This window comes from Mesoplodon densirostris, chromosome 17, assembly GCF_025265405.1.
Source record: "Mesoplodon densirostris isolate mMesDen1 chromosome 17, mMesDen1 primary haplotype, whole genome shotgun sequence".
Classification (NCBI taxonomy): domain Eukaryota; kingdom Metazoa; phylum Chordata; class Mammalia; order Artiodactyla; family Ziphiidae; genus Mesoplodon; species Mesoplodon densirostris.
Genome location: NC_082677.1, coordinates 520,378 through 539,653, shown reverse-complemented (window position 1 = coordinate 539,653; position 19,276 = coordinate 520,378). Strand labels below are relative to the sequence as shown.

The following is a 19,276-nucleotide window of genomic DNA, read 5'->3' as shown; positions in this document are numbered from 1 at the left end:
AGTTTAAAAAAAATCAGAAATGAAAATAAGATATCACTACTGATTTTACAGAAATGAATAAGAGAACATTATGAGCAATTGTATGCCAACAAACTGTATAACCAAGATAAAATGGACAAATTCCTAATACAAACTACCAAAACTGACTCAAGAAGAAATATAAATTCTGAATAGAATTATAACATGCAAAGAGATTGAATCAGTAATCAAAAATCTCCCAACAAAGAAACCAGGACCAGAGGGGTTCACAGGTGAATTCTACCAAACATTTAAAGAAGAATTAACACTGATCATTCTCAAATTCTTCCCAATGATACTATGCTCAACATCATTGGTCATTAGGGAAATGCAAATCAAAACCAGGAAACATGTCACATCCATTAGGATGCCTACTATCAAAACAAACAAAAAGTAACACGTATTAGTGAAGAGAAACTGGTTGGTTGGTTGGTTGGTTGAAGAAACTTGATCTCTTGTGCACTGCTGATGGGAATGTAAAAAGGTGCAGCAGCTATAGAAAACAGCATGGAGGTTACTCAAGAAATTAAAAATTGAATTACCGTAAGATTCAGCAATCCAACTCTGGGTATACTATATCCAAAATAACTAAAATCAAGATCTCAAAGAGACACTTGAATGTTTATGTTCACAGCAGCATTATTCATAATAGCCAAAAGGTAGATGCAACCAAAAGTTCAGCATTAAAAAGAAAGGAAATCCTGTTATATGCTACAGCAAGGATGTGCCTTGAGATCACTATGCTAAGTGAAAAAAGATAAACACTGTATGATCACACATAAATGATATAATGTATCTCAAGAAGTCAAAAACCATACGAATAGAAAGTAGGATGGTGCTGAGGAGTAAATGCGGAATTGTTTAATTGTTATAGAGTTTCGGCTTTTCAAGATGAAAAAGTTCTGGAGATCTGCTGCACAATAATGTGAATATACTTAACACTACTGATCTATACACTTAAAAATGGCCAAGATGATAAATTTTATGCTATGTGCTGTTGTTTTTTTTTTACCACAGTTAAAAGTAAAAATTTAAAAAAAAAACAAAATGAGATACCATTTCCCAGCAATGAAGATGGATTTTTTGTTTGTTTGTTTGTTTTATTTTGGCTGTGCCAGGCGGCATGTGGGATCTTAGTTCCTCGACAAGGGATCAAACCCATGCCTCCTGTTGTGGAAGCACGAAGTCTTAACCACTGGACCACCAGGAAGTCCCTGAATGTTTTGTTTCGTTTTAATAAATCTATCTATCTATTTATTTATTTATTTATTGGCTGCGTTGGGTCTTTGCTGCTGTGCGCAGGCTTTCTCTAGTTGTGCCAAGTGGGGGCTACTCTTCGTTGTGGTGCACGGGCATCTCCTTGCGGTGGCTTCTCTTGTTGCAGAGTACAGGCTCTAGGTGCACTGGCTTCAGTAGTTGTGGCAAGTTGGCTCAGTAGTTCTGGCACGTGGGCTCTAGAGTGCAGGCTCAGTAGTTGTGGCGCACAGGCTTAGTTGCTCCACGGCATGTGGGATCTCCTGGACCAGGTCTCAAACCCATGCCCCCCGCACTGGCAGGCAGATTCTTAACCACTGTGCCACCAGGGAGGCCCTGGATGTTATTTTTTTAAAAAGGAAAATAACAAGTCCTGGAGAGACATACAAAAATTAGCTATATGTAGAATTAACATATGAGCAGTCAATTCCACGTCTAGATTTATTTATATACATATATACAAAAGAACTGAAAGCCAGGACTCAAATGGATACCAATGTTCACAGCAGTCTTATTCGCAATGACCAAAAGGTAGAATGAGCCCAAGGGTCCATCAACAAATGAATGGATAAACAAAATGTAGGCATACAATGGAATATTATTCAGTCCTAAAAAGGAAAGAAATTCTGATACATGCCACAACATAGATGAACCTTGAAAACATGCTAGGTGAAATAAGCCAGGCATAAAATGGCAAACATTTTAAGATTCTACTTATTTAAGGTACCTACCATAGGCAATTTCATAGAGACAAAAGGTAGAAGAGAGGTCACTAGGAGCTGTGGTAAAGAGGCACCAGGCATTATGTTTAATGGGTATGACGCTTATGTTTGGGAATGATGAAAAGGCTCTGGAAATTAACAGTGGTGATTTTTAAGAAACACTTATGAATATACTTAATACCACTGAACTACACATTTAAAAAAGGTAAAAATGGTAAATTTTATGTTAATACATTTTCCCAGAATTTTTTCTGAAAAAAAAATAGGAGACACCTCTATGGGGGGAAAAAATACCAAACATACAACAATGATTAACTACAAAGGAAATTGCGACTCATATCCTAAAAAAATGAAGACAAAGAGGTCCTACAATCCATGAGATAAACCAACAACCAGTGAGAATAAAGGACCAAAAAAAAGTGAACAGAGTTCACAAGAAAAGAAAATACAGATGTCTCTTAAATATATGAAATATTTAAGAGAAATCCAAATTAAAACTCCAATAAACGGCCACCAATTTTCTCCTAACACACTGACAAAAATCAAAAGGTTTAACTGTGTACTCTCATAGTGTAAATCAGTGTAAACTGGTACAACTTCTACTGACAGCAACTCAAAAAAATATTTCTTTGACCAAGCAATTCCACTTCTAGACATTCTTCCTACAGATACATCATCTCATGTTTTTAAGAACAGAATGTAGAAAGGCATTCATTGTAAAGTTAAAAGACTGAGACATCCTAAATGTCTCTCAATAGACAACTGATAAAATGAATGACAATAAAGACAAACAGTGAAACATCAGGCAGCCTTGGAAACAACTGAGGCAGCTCTCAACATACTCCCACACTAATATGGAACCACCTCTCCCATAAAATAAATGCAAGCAAGGCACCTAACAACAGATAAACACACGCACCATGAGCACGCGCACACATGCACAGAATAACTACATAAACAGCCAAGAAAACGACAACAGTGGTTTGCTTCTAAGGAAGAGAACTGTGTGGATGGAGAGCGGGGAGTCTCCCTTTTTTTTTTTTTTTTTACCTTTCTACCCTTTTTACCTTTTAAATTTGGTACCATATGTATCTAATCTGGTATTTAGTTAGGATTTCATTGAATTTAGAGATATTTGAAGACAAAAGTATTAATTTTTTTACATTATTGAAGTCTTCCCATCCAGATATATGTAAATCTGTCCATTCTGGTTTTCTCGTATGCCCTACTGTATTATTTTACAATTTCCTTCATAAAAGTCTTGCATATTCATTATAATTGCTCCTATTTCTTGCAATAGTGAAATGGATTTTTCCCATTACATTATAAAATGTTTACATAGCAAAGAAGCACCATAAATAAGGTATAAAAATTTACAAAAGATATATAGTTATATATAATATATAATGTGTATATATATTTGTAATCGATCTAACAAGAACTGATATCCATACTTTAGAAAGAACATAAATTAAATTGACAAAACTTTAACTATTTGAGAACATCCAGTATTGTCAAGAATGTGGAGAAACTAGTAGAAAGGGTAGTCAGTACTGTGGTCCAGTGGAAGGCAATTAGGCAGTACCTATAAAAACATGTAATATGCACATACTGACTCAGTAATTCCTGTTCTCCAGAATCTCCCTCAGAGAAAACACACATGAACCCAAAGAAACTACTACACGTATATTTCATGCAGAATTTTATATATAACAAAAAATTCCAAATAGACTAAATGTCTACCAACAGAATAGCTAAACTGTTAAATCCATGTCATGAAGTATCACACAACAGTTTGAAGAGACCTTTACGTACTAACTCAGAAAAATGTTTAAGACATACCACTAAGTGAAAAAAGCAAGTTGCAAAAAGATACATATACATGTTTTTAAAATGCACATATAAATTTACTTTATTACTCTTATAGGTACATGTCAGCATATGCACAAAAAGGATTTGTAGTAATACACACTAAACTGATGCTACCACTAACCTCTGGGGAGTGAGCAAAGGGGACAGGGGTCAGTGACAGATGAACACAGATTATGACCTCTGCATACAACCTCATGCTGCTTACCATCTAGCCACAAAATCATTTTATAACATCTTTATCAGAGATCCACAACAATGCTACTCTGGCTTTAGAAGCTGACAGGAATCATTTAATTAACATACTAAAAATCCATTCAAGGGCTATGACAGCGTCTAAACAAAAATCTCTTTTGATCTAGTAAATTAATTAATTGATTGATTGATTCAGGTTAGCTCTAGGGCACAGAATTTCTGGGGTAAGGAATAATCTCTTCTTTCCCATAGGACCAAACTTTAACTGCAATGTACTTTCAAGTAATTTTAACTTTCTTTAGGGATCTCATCCACTCCCATGATTTTAAATAATACCTCAATGTCCCAGAGTCCTTAATTTATCGCAATCAAGATGTTTCAAAGCCCCAAACTGCCTACTCCCTACATCTAGTTATTCAAGCATGCTCTTTCACTCTTTATCTGCCCCTCCTCCAGTCTCTGCCATTTGGGGATCTTATGTGTCTAGCTACTCATACCAGAAGTCTGGAGGCCTTAATTTCTTCTCCTTTCTTCACCAACAGCCATGCCATCCCCAATTCCTATCCTACTTCCCAAATAAATCTTGAAACTGTCCACTTTTAACCATCTCTTCTGACACTCCTCTAGCCCTAGAAATTCATCACCATTTTTCTGTTGGATTACTGACGTCACCTACTATATTCCCCAGACTATCTAAAGATCTTTTTAAAAATTAAATCAGACTACATCAATTGCTTCTTCTGTGGCTTTCCAGTCTACTTCCGTTGTAAGACTCCTGCCTGATCTGACCCTGCCTTCAGGGCAGGCTCAGTTCCAGCACCACTCTTCCCACCTTGCTCATTAAGCTTCTGCTGAACTAATGCTACCACATGACCCTCTATCATATAGAACTGAGACTTGTGACCTGCTCTAATACACTGATTAGTAGAATTCAAACATTAATCAGCTGAAGACTTTGGCAACATAAGGAAAGGGAAGCAATTACCGAAAATGTTGACTGTTGGTAACAATATATATGCAAAATTATTAGTATGATGAGCAGGAAAAATCATCATGGGATTATGGGGGAGCTTACACTTTCTATGTCACATACTTCTTTATTACTTGATTGTAAGGGCACATTTTATCTTTATAACCAAAATATTAAGAACTATCCTTTCTGATATGCATACAACTACTCATTTCTGTAGGTCACCGATTACGCTTCATTGTTTACAGTTATTCATTTACATGACAGTCTCCACAAACTGAACACTGAGAATCTACCTAAAAAAATCACATATTACGCATTTCCTAATTGATTTCTTCTTTTTAAGGGTTTTAAAGCCCAGGCTTAGTTTATAAGTTTGTATTTTGTTTCACATGCCAGCAAGAATCCCTGAAGATTTTGGAAAGTGAGTGATGTGATCAGACTGGGCTTTAGGGAAAATTAATCTGGCTGTAGACTGGGGAAAGAAATAGGATGAAAGTGCCTTGTAAATGTAACTCCCACTTTCTAACAAAATGGACTAAGGTCAAAGTACAAAACAAAACAGGAGAGGGCTAAGTACCTTAGGAAATAAGGATACATAAAGGTCTCCATATTTGAATCTAATGAGGGGAAGTGAAGGAGATCATCACAAGTATGAGATAATGTTAAGTTCAAAGTCCCAGAAGTCAATAGAGTTTCAAGGAATATAATAAATTTCAAATCTTACAGAATTAAGACCAAAAAAAGGCACCTAAGATTTGAAAATTAAGTCACTAGTGACCTCAAAACAGCAGATGTGGTATAGTGTTGAGAGTGCAAATCAGTGAGTTTCTTTGGAAAAGTACAGGAAAAGGAAGTTTGGGAAAGGTGCAGAGATTCTGGAAGAGAGAGCATGTTAGCACACTTAAAAGACTAATGAAGGAGCCGTCAGAGAGAAGGCTGTGAACAGGAACATAATTCCTTCTATCGCATGAGCATTCACTGAGTGTACTATCCCAGTGGTGGCAACAAATTCATGATGTTTGCTCTATATAAATAGGGAAGAACTGTAGCTGCTGTTAATTGAGCACCTACTATTGGCCAATCACATACTCTGTATTATTTTTAACCCACCTCACAGCAATCTCAAGAAAGCAGGCAGTACTATACTTATTTGTCGTATGAGTAAATTAAGGCTTAGAGATTAAATGACTTACCAGAGACCACAAGTTGGTAAATGGTGGAGCAAAAATGGTTTTTAACGGTTTTACTGAGGCATAATTTATATAAAATAAAATTTATTTTAAGTGAAATTTGATAATTTTCAGCTAATTTCTTCCATGATCTCACCAAATTCAAAAGTTTAATAAAATCTGGATACGCCTCATATAAATACAGCAAAATTAGACTTACAACATAGGATGCCTTTTCCAGATACTGTGTGGTAATTTTTCTTTTTTTTAATGCAAAAGAAAGTTAGGAAAGGCAAATGAACACTTAAGTCCCAGAGGAAGATAGGATGAAAACAGCTGGGCAAGGACATCAAGGATGGAAAACGTGATTATACAAATGAAGACAACAAGGAATAGTGGTAGTCAGGAGCTTGTGTCATGGAAGAAAAAGACCAACTTCAACACAAGCTTTGATGGGCAACTAAAACTGTTTGCAGATATAGAATGTAATGACTTCCTGGAAACAGGACTTCACAGTATTAAAACAGACATACAAAAATAAACATAGAAAGTGAGACAATATTCATAGTAATGAAAGTTGTAAAGCTAAAACAAGTTTAATTTTAAAGCGACAAGTTTATATAACTAATTAAAACAAGAGCAAATTTTTCATTACTTCAAAACAAACAAACAGGACTTCCCTGGTGGCACAGTGGTTAAGAATCGCCTGCCAATGCAGGGGACACGGGTTCAATCCTGGTCCAGTGGAGCAACTAAGCCCGTGAGCCACAACTACTGAGCCTGAGCTCTAGAGCCAGTGAGCCACAACTACTGAGCCCACGTGACACAACTACTGAAGCCCGCACGCCTAGAGCCCGTGCTCTGCAATGAAGAGTAGGCCCCACTTGCCCCAACTAGAGAAAACCCGCGCGCAGCAACAAAGACCCAGCGCAGCCAGAAATTAATTATTTTTTAAAAAAAGAATTTAGGGAAAAAAATAAACATGTAAACATGAACATACAAGAATTCAGATACCACATGAGGGCCAGAAATAATCAAAATAAACTAAAATAATTAAAATAAAACAAGCTTCAAAGAAAAAAATACCAATAGAAATCTAAAACAAAAACACAAGATAAAAATTTCATTTAACCTAAATTTTCACTTCCACTCTAACATTTCTTTACTTCCACAGAACTGGAAACAAAATTCACTAATCTGATAATCATTGGGGCCACCCCAAATGAGCATTAGCACCAAAGAAACTGCTAGCCAACATTAACAGAACACATCTTTTCTGACTACCTGATATATAATAGATAGTATACGATACACAATTTGTTGAATAAATGATTTCCACAGTGCCCTGATTACCCTGAACTACTCTCAGTCTGGTCCAGCTCAATAGTCCAAGAAACACCACTCTTCCTAGGCAAAAGATATACCTCTTTGAAAAGAATGATTATGAAACTGTTCCAGTATTACAAACTTTCTTTAATGTTTTTAAGTTACAAAACCATAATTTCAGATTAAATTCTTACGATTAATAAAGGAATCTAGGTTACTACAGAAAAAGTCACATATACATGGCACTGCTATAAAGTAAAACAACTGAATAATTTGTTTCATTGTATTAGTCACATTTTATAAACTTTCTTCTGTCTGAAACTGCTAACTGTGCATCACAATTTTACTTAAAATATTTACTTAAAAAGTTTTTCTTTTTTTGGCCATGCTGCGCAGCATGTGGGATCTTACCCCCATCAGGAATCACACCCACAGCCCCTGCAGTTGAAGCACGGAGTCTTAACCACTGGACCGCCAGGGAAGTCCTAAGTATTTTTCTTATCCAATCAAAATGTATAGTTAGAAAACAAAATGTTTATTGCAAGAACTATAACAGATCCTTCCCAAAAATTTTAATGAGGTTGCAACAATTAATCCTATTCCTAGTAAATTTATCTTAAATCACAGTTTAATATCAGAATCACACTAAAATATTTAATAATTTAAGGATAAAATACTTTAAATTCACAAAAACAAATCTGACCTTCAAATTCACTAGGAACAGAGAGAGACAAATATCTAGAACCCTCTGGAGAAGAGAAATCTGACCCTTGGCAGCCTATTGATATTAAAGAGAATGGCTGAAATTCTCTAACAATAATTTGGTAACTCTTCAAGAAAGATAAAAACAAGATCACATTAATAACACAAATATGTGAAAGTTTGTTATTTTTTTTTTAAAGCCAGGACTATCAAATATTTATCCTAATATCCAAAGTTTACTCTTAAATCATTTCTTGAAGTAGTAAACATGAACACTTATGGGACACTGATCAAATCAGTAAAAATAAAACCTCCAACAGTCATACCCTTCTTTCAACTTAAAGACCCCAAATTTTTCTTAAATTTTATTACTTGTAATTTTCAACAGACTGCTATGAAGTTAAAAATAAACTAGAACTAAGAACAAACCCCAAACTAGTCATGTGAGCAAGCAATTCAGCAAACCTCTCTACACATCTTAACCCTAGACTTTTCAATAGTTCCCAAAAATTTATTCTGCAGTTACAAAGTGCTTCAAGTGTTGTGTAAAACTTGATCCAAAAAATTAATACGTTTAAAAATATGCAATAAAACAACAGATATGCTCAAATGTGCTGTAATCCAACTTTTAACACACTTCAAGATGACCAACTTATCTTGTTACTAAGTTGTGTTTAGTGCTGGCCTTCATAATTCTCTTCTCATTACTATTTTAATAACAGAAACCTAAGATTACAAAAGTGACTTGTTTAAAAAACAGGTTACAGATAAAAAAAATTTGCAATTCCAACTACGTAAAACAATTTTCTTGCTGGTAAACAACCAAAATAAAAAATAAAAAACTACAGTTGTTACCCAGAGCCCCATAGTTCAAAATTACTGATTTATCTAAAAGCAACTTTTCTCAGTGACAACTTTATGGTTCTTACATACTGGAGTTGTCCATAAGAACTCTGAGATTTCATTAGCTTTAGAAGTCCTGTTCAATTCTAAAATCCCAATTCTATGCTCTGACAGGAACAGAAAAAAATTAACCAACTGAAATGAAAAAATGGAAAATGCATGGAATCAATACAATCTCTCTGTGTACTTGTTTCCTAACTTAAAATGCCCTACATAAAATACTGTTAGATAATCCAACGGGAGAAAGCACTTGGGTTTAGGCTCATCTTGCATTGCCTAAAAAAAACACATGCAAGTTGAATAAGCCAAAGTCCTCCTAGAGTAAGTGTTATTCAATATAATAATATATGTGTGAATAATATTGTTAATGGGGCAGACAGACATGAATGCCTAGAAAAAGATATAAAATTTCTAATTATACCACACCTTTTGACAACAAAGATAGAGTTCCGGCATTCATACACATTCTTTCCATCACAGTAATAACACAGCATCTGACTAAAGGTGAAGATTCATTTTGTCTCAAGTACATTAAGTTTAGGCACTTTTGTACCTCAAACAAGGGCAACATACAATAAAACTTTTAAGGATATGAACACTGTTGTACAAAGATGGTATGTCAAGCTCCATATCCACACACAAGTCTGAAAACATTCGTTGTCAGCATCTGTGTGACATCTGAGTGATTCAGAGATGTCCCACCACATGAGGTACAAAACTCCAGCCCATGAGGTTATATAAGCAGAACATGGAAAAGCAGGGACCACTCTCTCTTTCCCTCAACTGTTTAAAAGGACAATGGGAGGAATACATACTATTAAGGATGCATTAAAGAAAGGTACCATAAATATGTGAAGTATTTTTAAATGTCAAAATACTTTTAAGTACATCTAAAAGCACCTAACTCACATTAAGTGTGCAATAAATTTAAGTATAATAAAGAACTTTGATTTAATCAATGTCAATTTAAAATTGTCAGCTTATCTTCATCTTATTGTCTGGCGCATTAAAGCACCATTAGTTGGTGTTTTTAAGTAAAAGACTTTAATTCTGAGCTAAATCATTAAGGAAAACAAGAACTACATCCCTTCAAAAAATGGGGGTGGGGGTCAGGGGGTAGCAGTTGAAAATCCATGTATAGGGAATTCCCTGGCGGTCCAGTACTTCGGACTCCAAGCTTCCACTGCAAGGGGCACACGTTTGATCCCTCATGCATGGAAAGAGGGAAGGATGGAAGGAAGGAAGGAAGGAAGGAAGGAAAGAAGGGGGGAGGGGGGGAGGGAGGAAGAAAAATCCATGTATAATTTATAGTTGGCCCCTCCTATTACTGAGTTCCTCCGTATCCACAGATCCAACTGCCTGCAGATGGTGTAGCACTATTGAAAAAAATCTGGGTGTAAGTGGACCAACAATTCAAACCTATGTAGTTCAAGGATCAACTGTATTAGAAAGAACCATGGTTTTCATTGGTATACATGTGTTGACATTACAGGAAAGTCCTGATTATGTATTTTGTATGTCCTCATCTCCAAATGTTTACTTAACCAATCGACCTTCCCCCATCAACATCACAAATAAGAACAAAGGAAAAAACTTTATAAAGGTAAATCTTTTGTGAAAATATGGGGTGATAAAATAAGCATTGCCCATCTAGTTGAAAGATCTAATCCTTGATCCATTATATCTGAATGATCTAATGCCTGAAAAGAGCTTTAAACTCATTACAGAAGTTACAGTCATTCAAGTTACAGTATTTAGGAAACAATTATAGATACTAAATTGCACAGACACACTGAAAAAAGAGAATATATTATTTCTGTTTCAAACAGACCCTGTTAGTTTTAAGGCAGTCAAATAATCTAATTGATAACTGTGGTACTATTTTTTTATTTTTTATTTTTATTTTTTTTATTTTTTATTTTTTTTTTTTTGCGGTATGCGGGCCTCTCACTGTTGTGGCCTCTCCCGTTGCGGAGCACAGGCTCCGGAAGCGCAAGCTCAGCGGCCATGGCTCACACGCCCAGCCGCTCCGCAGCATGTGGGATCTTCCCGGACCGGGGCACGAACCCGTGTCCCCTGCATCGGCAGGCGGACTCTCAACCACTGCGCCACGAGGGAAGCCCGGTACTATTTTTTTAAAAGGTACTCAGTAAGAGTTAAACATTTCGTATTTGTTTACCCACTGTTCTCCATGAAAACAATATCCGCTGAGAAAATTGTAACCTTCAATTTTTTTCAGTTTCAATTTCTAAATTTGTAAAACAAGTATATTATACACTTTAAAACAGGACAACACGTGGGACTTCCCTGGCAGTCCAGTGGTTAGAACTCCAAGCTGCCAATGCAGGGGGCGTGGGTTCAATCCCTGGTGGGGGAACTAAGATCCCACATTCCACCCCCGCCCCCTCGTGGCCAAAAACTAAAACAAAATAAAATAAAATAAATAAAAAATTTAAAAATAAAACAGGACAACACAGTTGCTGAACTTAGGCCTGTAATCAAACTGGTTAAGTTCAAATCCTTACTTTACCAAATACTACTACCTAGCTATCTGCCTATGCCTCTGTTTCCTCCTCTACGAATTAGGAATAAAAAACACCAGGTTTTCATGAGGATTAAATTACTTAATACATGTTAAAAATTAGTCTGGACATGTGTTGATAATTATAGAATGTAAATGATAGGTACAAAGAGGTTCAATATACTATTCTCACTCATAAATTTGAAAGTTTTCATAGTTAACTTTTTAAAAAAGCTTAGCTTACTATAGTGCTGGCATACAATAAGGGCTCAATGCATGCTATTTTTATTACCCTGCAGGCTATTTGCCAAGAATAAAGGAAATAATACATGAAAGTGCCTCAAGTAGTGTTTGTTTCATACAAGTTGCCATCCTCACATCATCCTTCACAATCAGTATGCAATCAGTATGTTCATCATCAATTATTTTTTGACCCATTTGGGACTTAATATTTAAGCAGGAGCTACTATACTCATGACTCACCTCTGACAGAGATCTGCAAGTTACCATACCAACTGTCAGGAGGCTCCAGAGATACAATTTTCTAGGATGCTAAAATTCACTGATATTTTGTAACTAATTTCAATTGATGGAAAATGACTCGTTATGGTTACCTTAGTGTCTCGCACATTCCAAGACTACCTTAAAACCAACAAATTGCAAGCAATAAACGATAACCCTCAGATAACACGTTCAAGAACAACTCGAGTGAAGACTAAGCATCACAAAATATGGGGGACTAAGAGTAACCACAGCAGCGGACTGGTCTCACCAGCACACTAGCTGGTAAACTAAGAGAACTGGAGGAGTGGACCTCATGCCCTTTCCTAAGCAAACACATCAAAGACACCTACCAACTCATGAACCCCAAGGGTCAAAATTTGTGTTTTACGTCGTACACACAGAGTTAAATCCGTCTTTCTGTTCCTCCAACCCCTTCAATCAATTCTCCATTGTAAAGGAAGAGAAAGTGTTAAAGATGGTTGCACACCGAGCATCAGAAACGCAACAACTTCACTTCCCGCCCTGGAACTCTAGAGGGCGCCAGCAATATGCCCTCCTTCCCCCACCCCCCATCCCGGGTAACGTGAGCAGCTGCAGGAGCCCGTCGTCTGGTTGCTGAGGTTGGTATTGCAGCAGGAGAGATGTCTGCAGCGGTGCAAACAGCAGCGCCCACTCCCAGCTGCCTCACCAGCCATTACCCAGGCTGCGCCCCGGGGGCAGCTGCCACCCAGGGGAAAGCTCCTCCCCCTCAAAACAACGGAGACGCTCCGGCCCGACAACCTGACAACGTCCTCTAAGAGCCTCAAATGAGGGGCAAAAGACTCACAATGGGGGTGTTTTCCTCCTCACGTTCTGCCAGAGATGCACCAGGTAGAGATGAAGGCAACTCCTGGTCCTGGGTAAGAGGAAAAATGAAAAATGGATCAAGAACACCTAACCAGGTGGGAGAACCAAGCCTTTTCCACCAGGAGGAGACAGAGAAGGGAATAAGAGGTCAAGGAGGTTCGGACCTTCGATTATTGCTCCCCAGCCCGTGATCAACAACCCCCTCCTACGTAAAGTAGAGCGAAACGGCGTAAAATTTTTATTTGGGACCAAAACCCACGTGAAAGGCAAACCCTGGAGGGAGGAGGCGGAGGGCAGCAGGCCTGCTCCGGGAGGGGGAGGGGGAAGGGCGAGCGCAGCCTCGACGCCAGCGGGGAATCCTATCCCCCGAATCGACCCACCCAGCGCCGTCCCCATCGCGACCGCATCCACTCAGGGGCGGGGGGCGGCTCGCGTCACCGCGGGGCGGAAACCCCCCACATTTGCCCCGAGCTCTTGCCCCGGGCCCGAGACTTGCCCCCCCGCAGTCGGCGACCGGCAGCGCTGCCTCCCCGTCCGCCATTAGAGACCCGGCCAAACAATACGTGCGGAGCAGAGCCGCGCGCGCGCCGGGGCCGGGGCGGCTAAGGAGGGGACCGGCGCGGGGGGCCCGAGCCCTCGCCGCCAAACTTGGGGACCTCGCGCCGCCGCCGAGAGGGTGCGAGCGCGGCCCCGAGCACCCACGGAGGCGCCCCTCCCCCACCCCGCCCCACCCCCACCCCCCCGCGACCCCCGCCGCCGGCCCCCGCCCCGGGCGGCCCCGAGCGAACCCCGCCGCCGGCGGCCGCCTCACCCGGCCCTCGCGACCGCGCCCGCACTCCCGCAGCCCGCGGGCCGCCCGCCAAGGCGCCTGGGACATCAGCGGAGCCGCCGGCAGCCCGAGGCCCCGACGCGCTAGCGGCGACGGCGGCCGCGCCGCGGGGCGCTTGTCCCGGGTCGGTGGGAGGCTCCGGAGGCCGCCCTCACCCATCTCCGCCTCCCGGCGCCTCCGCCTCCGCCTCCGCCTCCGGAGGCTGCGCCGCTCCCGGCCACCCCCACTGTCGGCGGCCCTGGGCTGGAGACTCGGCGGGGACAAGCCTCACCCGGTTCTGGCTGCGGCTCCGCGGAACGAACCTCCCCGCCCCCGGCCCCCCCCCTTCGGCAACACGCGCAACTCCGCTCGGTCCAGTCCCGGCTTTAGCGCTGGTGAGGAGGCGGAGGCTGCGGCCGCGGCGGCGCGGCCCGGCCCGGCAAGCCCCGCCCCCCACGCCCTCACTGGCGGCCGGGGAGGGCGGGCCAGGGGCCTCGGGCACGCCCATTGGCTGCGTCCGCCTTCCTTCAGGACCCCCACCTCGAGGGGGTGGTCCGACGCCCTGTCCTTTAGGCGTAGGCCACACCCCCGCACCTCCATTCCACCCCCCCTTCCCCGCCCCCACTCCGGCCCGGCCCGTCAGGGTCGGGCCGCTGACTCTCGTCCCCGCTGCACCCGCCTCGGCTCGACCCCTGGGGGCAGAGAGCTATCGGGGCCGGGCGGCCCGAGGGCCTGAGCCGGGCCGCCTGACCCTGCAGCGGCCGCGAGCGACGCCGCCCGAGGAGCGCCGCGGCCTCGATGTCCCCCACGCCCTCCCTGTCCAGTGTCTGGGAGCCCCATGAGGGCCGAGCGGGCAGGGGCTGCGGCGACGCGGGCGGGAGCCGGGGGCCGGGAGGCCGGCGGCAGGGGGGCCCCCGCGCTCCGAAGGCTGGAAGCGCTTCCCCTCGCCTCATCCCCGTGGGGAGGCGTCCCTCGCTCCCGTCATGGCTGCGGGAGGAGACTACGTCCTCCATCTTGTCGGGGCCGCGGGGGGAACTGGGGGCAACTCCGACTCGTCCCGGGAAGCCCGGGCTGGGCCCCGCCGCCCGGCCGCCGGGAAGGCGCCCGCTGCCGGCTCCGCACCTGGCCCCGGCCGGCGCGACGGGGCCCGGGCCGGACGCCGCTCCCGCCTCCGCTGGCCAAGATGGAGGCGGCTGCGGGTCCCCGAGCCGGGCGCCCGCCTGTCGGAAGGGCTGGGCCGCCCCCGGCGGGGCCGCCGCGTCCCTGCCCTTGGGCCTCTGCCCTCGTTGGCACCGAGGCGGACGGGCCGACCCCGTGGCGGGAGGGAACGCAGGTGCCGGCCGGGCTGGGCCCGGTGGGGCCGGGCGAGTTCCGACCAAGGAGCCACCTGGGCGGCAGGACTCGGCTTTTGTTCGCCGTCTACACCTATGTCCCGAGCGCACGTCACGGGCTGTGCGGGTCCCGAGGTTCCACGTAGGAGGCGAGCGGGGAGGCCGCCCTGGCGGCCGTCGGTGGGACTGCAGCCGACGATGTTGGGGAGTAAATGGATGGATAAAGTGGACCCAGATTTCAGGATTGCCTACTGGTAAATAGACGGGTGTTGTTACACTTTAAAGTTCAACACGATGGTGAACAACATGAACTTTTTTTTAAACATCTTTATTGGAGTATAATGCTTAACAATGGTGTGTTAGTTTCTGCTGTATAACAAAGTGAATCAGCTATATGCATACATGTATGCCCATAACCCCTCCCTCTTGCGTCTCCCTCCCACCCTCCTTATCCCACCCCTCTAGGTGGTCGCAAAGCACCGAGCTGATCTCCCTGTGCTATGCAGCAGCTTCCCACCACAATGTTCCATCGCAGCACTCTACAATAGCCAGGACATAGAAGCAACCTAAGTGTACATCGACAGATGAATGGTTAAAGAAGATGTGGCACATATATGCAATTGACTATTACTCAGCCATAAAAAGAAACGAAGTTGAGCTATTTGTAGTGAGGTGGATGGTCCTAGTGTCTGTCATACAGAGTGAACTAAGTCAACATGAATTTTTTAATGAAGTTATAATCATCCATGAAGGTCTCAGTAAAGACCGACTTTATAGAGATGCCACTTAGCGTAGTCTAGTAGAAAGTGAGATTCATTATGAATAAAACAATCAAGTAGTCCTCACACCTATGGCTAAATGCAATAAATATGCTGCTCTTTATTTAAATTGGAGGATGTCCAATATGTATTTAAACCCACTTTCTCAAAATGGGATCATTTATTTTTCTGCATTTTATTTCTTAATTATAAAATTTTTCAATTTTTGATAAAACAAAATATTGTAAGACTGTGTATTACACAGTACTGTTCTACATTGACATTCTCGATGTCAGTATCTTCACAACAGAAATGTCCCCTATTACCAAATGCAGGGCAATACTGTAATCACTCCGTGAAAACTTACAGTACCATCCCTTTTCTGTCACCATGTACCGTTGCAGTAACTTCTCTTCATTGAGTTTATAGTTAGTTAGAAGGCTTAAGTAGAGGTACTTCCAAATAAGCTCTGTCATAGACTTCAGCGATAGATTGGATTGCTGCGTGCTGTTCAATTTAAGGAAGCTCTATACTGCTACTAGTTATGAAATTATTTATGTTTTATAATTAATTAACAAGACTAATAATTACTGTAGTATATATTAGTCACATTTTGTATTCATTCAAATCCATTTGTTCATGAAAATGTTCACTGGGTTACCTACATGATATCAGGGAGAATTTTAGCTGAGAGTTGAAAGCTGGGGGGAAAAAAAGGTTTGTGTCATAATTTAAAGAAAAACTACACTTGGGCTTCCCTAGTGGCGCAGTGGTTGAGAGTCTGCCTGCCAATGCAGGGGACACGGGTTCGTGCCCCGGTCCGGGAAGATCCCACATGCCACGGAGCGGCTGGGTCTGTGAGCCATGGCCGCTGAGCCTGCGCATCCGGAGCCTGTGCTCCGCAATGGGAGAGGCCACAACAGTGAGAGGCCCGCATACCGCAAAAAAAAAAACTACACTTAATTTTATAGAAAAGTACTTATAAAAATAATTATTTGAATGTTCACAACAGAACTATTCATAATTTCCAAAAGGTAGAAACAACCCAAATGTCCATTAACTGATGAATGCATAAACAAAATCTGGTAGATCCATACAATGGAATATTATTCAGCAATAACAAGGCATGAAGTTCTGACACAGGCTACCACATGGGTGAACCTTGAAGACAGGATGCTAAAGGAAGTAAGCCAGACACAAAACACCATACACTGTATGATTCCATTTATGTGAATTATCCAGGTGAGGCAAATTTATAGAGATAGGAAGTAGAATATTAGTTCCCTAGGCCTAGGGAGGTGAGGAGTCATAGCTAAAGTGTATGGAGTGTCTTTTTGGAGCAAATTGATTGTAGTGATGATTGGACAGCTCTGAATATATTAAAAACCATGGAATTGTTCACTTTAAGTGGATGAATTTTATGGTACGGAATTATAACTTGATAAAGCTGTTACTAAAATTGTGTGTGTGTGTATATGTGTGTGTGGAGTTATTCTGTACTAATCACAAAAGCATACTAAGCTTTGCAGGAAGGCAACATGAAGACTTGAGCAGAGGACTTGCATTTCAAATACTTGTGTGGCCACTCAAACCCTTGAGCAAGTTATCTTCTAAGGCTCAGTTTAGCCATTTATAATATATAGTAATGCAGTGTTGTAAGGACCAAATAACTCCTATGAAAGCAATATACAAATATTAGAAGTTGCTAAGAGAGTAGATCTTAAAAGTTCTCATCACAGGACTTCCCTGGTAGTCCAGTGGCTAAGACTCCATGATCCCAAGGCAGGGGGCCCAGGTTCGATCCCTGGTCAGGGAACTAGGTCCCACATGCCACAACTAAGAACTTGCATGCCATAACGAAAGATCCCGCATGCCACAACGAAGACCTGGAGCAGCCAAATTAATAAATAAATATTTTTTTAATAAAAAAATTCCTCATCAGAAGAAAAAAAATTGTAACTCTGTGGTCATAGATGTTAGCTAGAGTTACTTTGGTGATCATGTCACAATATACATATATCAAGTCATTATGTTGTACACTTGAAATTAATATAATATTATATGTCAATTATACCTCAATACAAATAAGTGTTAGGTACAATTGTATTTTTGGAAACCAAGAGCTCACCAGTAATTGAGATGCAATATAACAGCTTAGGAGGCAGGCTGCCCAAGTTTGAACTTGCTTTACCCACAACGAGCTGGGTGATTTTAGGCATATGTTAATTTTTTTTTAATAAATAAATTTATTTATTTATTTGGCTGCATTGGGTCTTTGTTGCTGCATGCGGGCTTTCTCTAGTTGCGGCAAGTGGGGGCTACTCTTCATTGTGGCGCACGGGCTTCTCATTGCTGTGGCTTCTCTTGTTGTGGAGCATGGGCTCTAGGTGAACGGGCTCAGTAGTTGTGGCTTGTGGGCTCTAGAGCGCAGGCTCAGTAGTTGTGGCACACGGGCTTAGTTGCTCCACGGCATGTGGGATCCTCCCAGACCAGGGCTTGAACCCATGTCCCCTGCATTGGCAGGTGGATTCTTAACCACTGTGCCACCAGAGAAACCCTGGCATATGTTAATCTTTTGAAGAAACTCCATGCTGTTTTCCACAGTGACTGCACCAGTTTACATTCCCACCAACAGTGTACAAGTGTTCCCTTTTCTCCACGTGATTGGTAGCCATTCTGGCAGGTGTGAAGTGATATCACATTGTGATTTTGATTTGCATTTCTCTAGTGATTAGCAATGTTAAGCATCTTTTTGTGTGCCTGTTGGCCAACTGTAAGTCTTCTTTGGAAAAATGTCTATTCAGATCTTCTGCCCACTTTTTTAAAATTAATTTTTATTGGAGTACAGTTCATTCACAATGTTGCATCAGTTTCTGCTGTACAGCAAAGTAAATCAGTTATACATATTCATATATGCATTCTTTTTTAGATTCTTTTCCCATTTAGGTCATTACAGAGTGTTGAGTAGAGTTCCCTGTGCTATACAGTAGGTCCTTATTAGTTATCTATTTTCTACATAGTAGCGTGCATATGTCAATCCCAATCTCCCAATTTATCCCTCCCCCACTTTTCTGCCCACTTTTTTTTTATCAGGTTGTTTGTTTTTTTAATATTGAGCTGTATGAGCTGTCTATATATTTTGGATAATAACCCCTTATCAGTCATATCATTTGCAAATATTTTCTCCCATTCAGTAGGTTTTTCATTTTGTTGATGGTTTCCTTTGCTGTGCAAAAGCTTTTAAGTTTAATTAGGTCCCATTTGTTTGTATTTGCTTTTGTTTCCTTTGCCTTAGGAGACAGATCCAAAAGACTATTGCCACCGTTTATGTCAAAGACTTTCCTGGCCATGTTTTTTCCAGGAGTTTTATGGTTTCT

The 19,276-nt window shown here is 41.7% G+C and overlaps 1 protein-coding gene across 4 annotated transcripts in view; it reads right to left on the bottom strand.

Moving 5' to 3' along the window:
- LOC132477333 (zinc finger MYM-type protein 2) overlaps nucleotides 1-14,093 on the bottom strand; it is an 85,591-nt gene extending 71,498 nt beyond the window's left edge. For 2 of the 4 annotated variants that reach the window (XM_060079615.1, XM_060079616.1), the window contains exons 1-2: nucleotides 13,814-13,952; nucleotides 12,983-13,051 (exon numbers count right to left, since the gene is read on the bottom strand). The gene's annotated coding sequence lies outside the window, so the exon portion shown is untranslated. Of the gene's footprint in view, nucleotides 1-12,982; nucleotides 13,052-13,813; nucleotides 13,953-13,986 lie in introns of those variants that run through there. The other 2 variants (XM_060079619.1, XM_060079617.1) reach the window with 2 other exon arrangements.
- Between the last annotated feature and the right edge of the window lie 5,183 nt (nucleotides 14,094-19,276).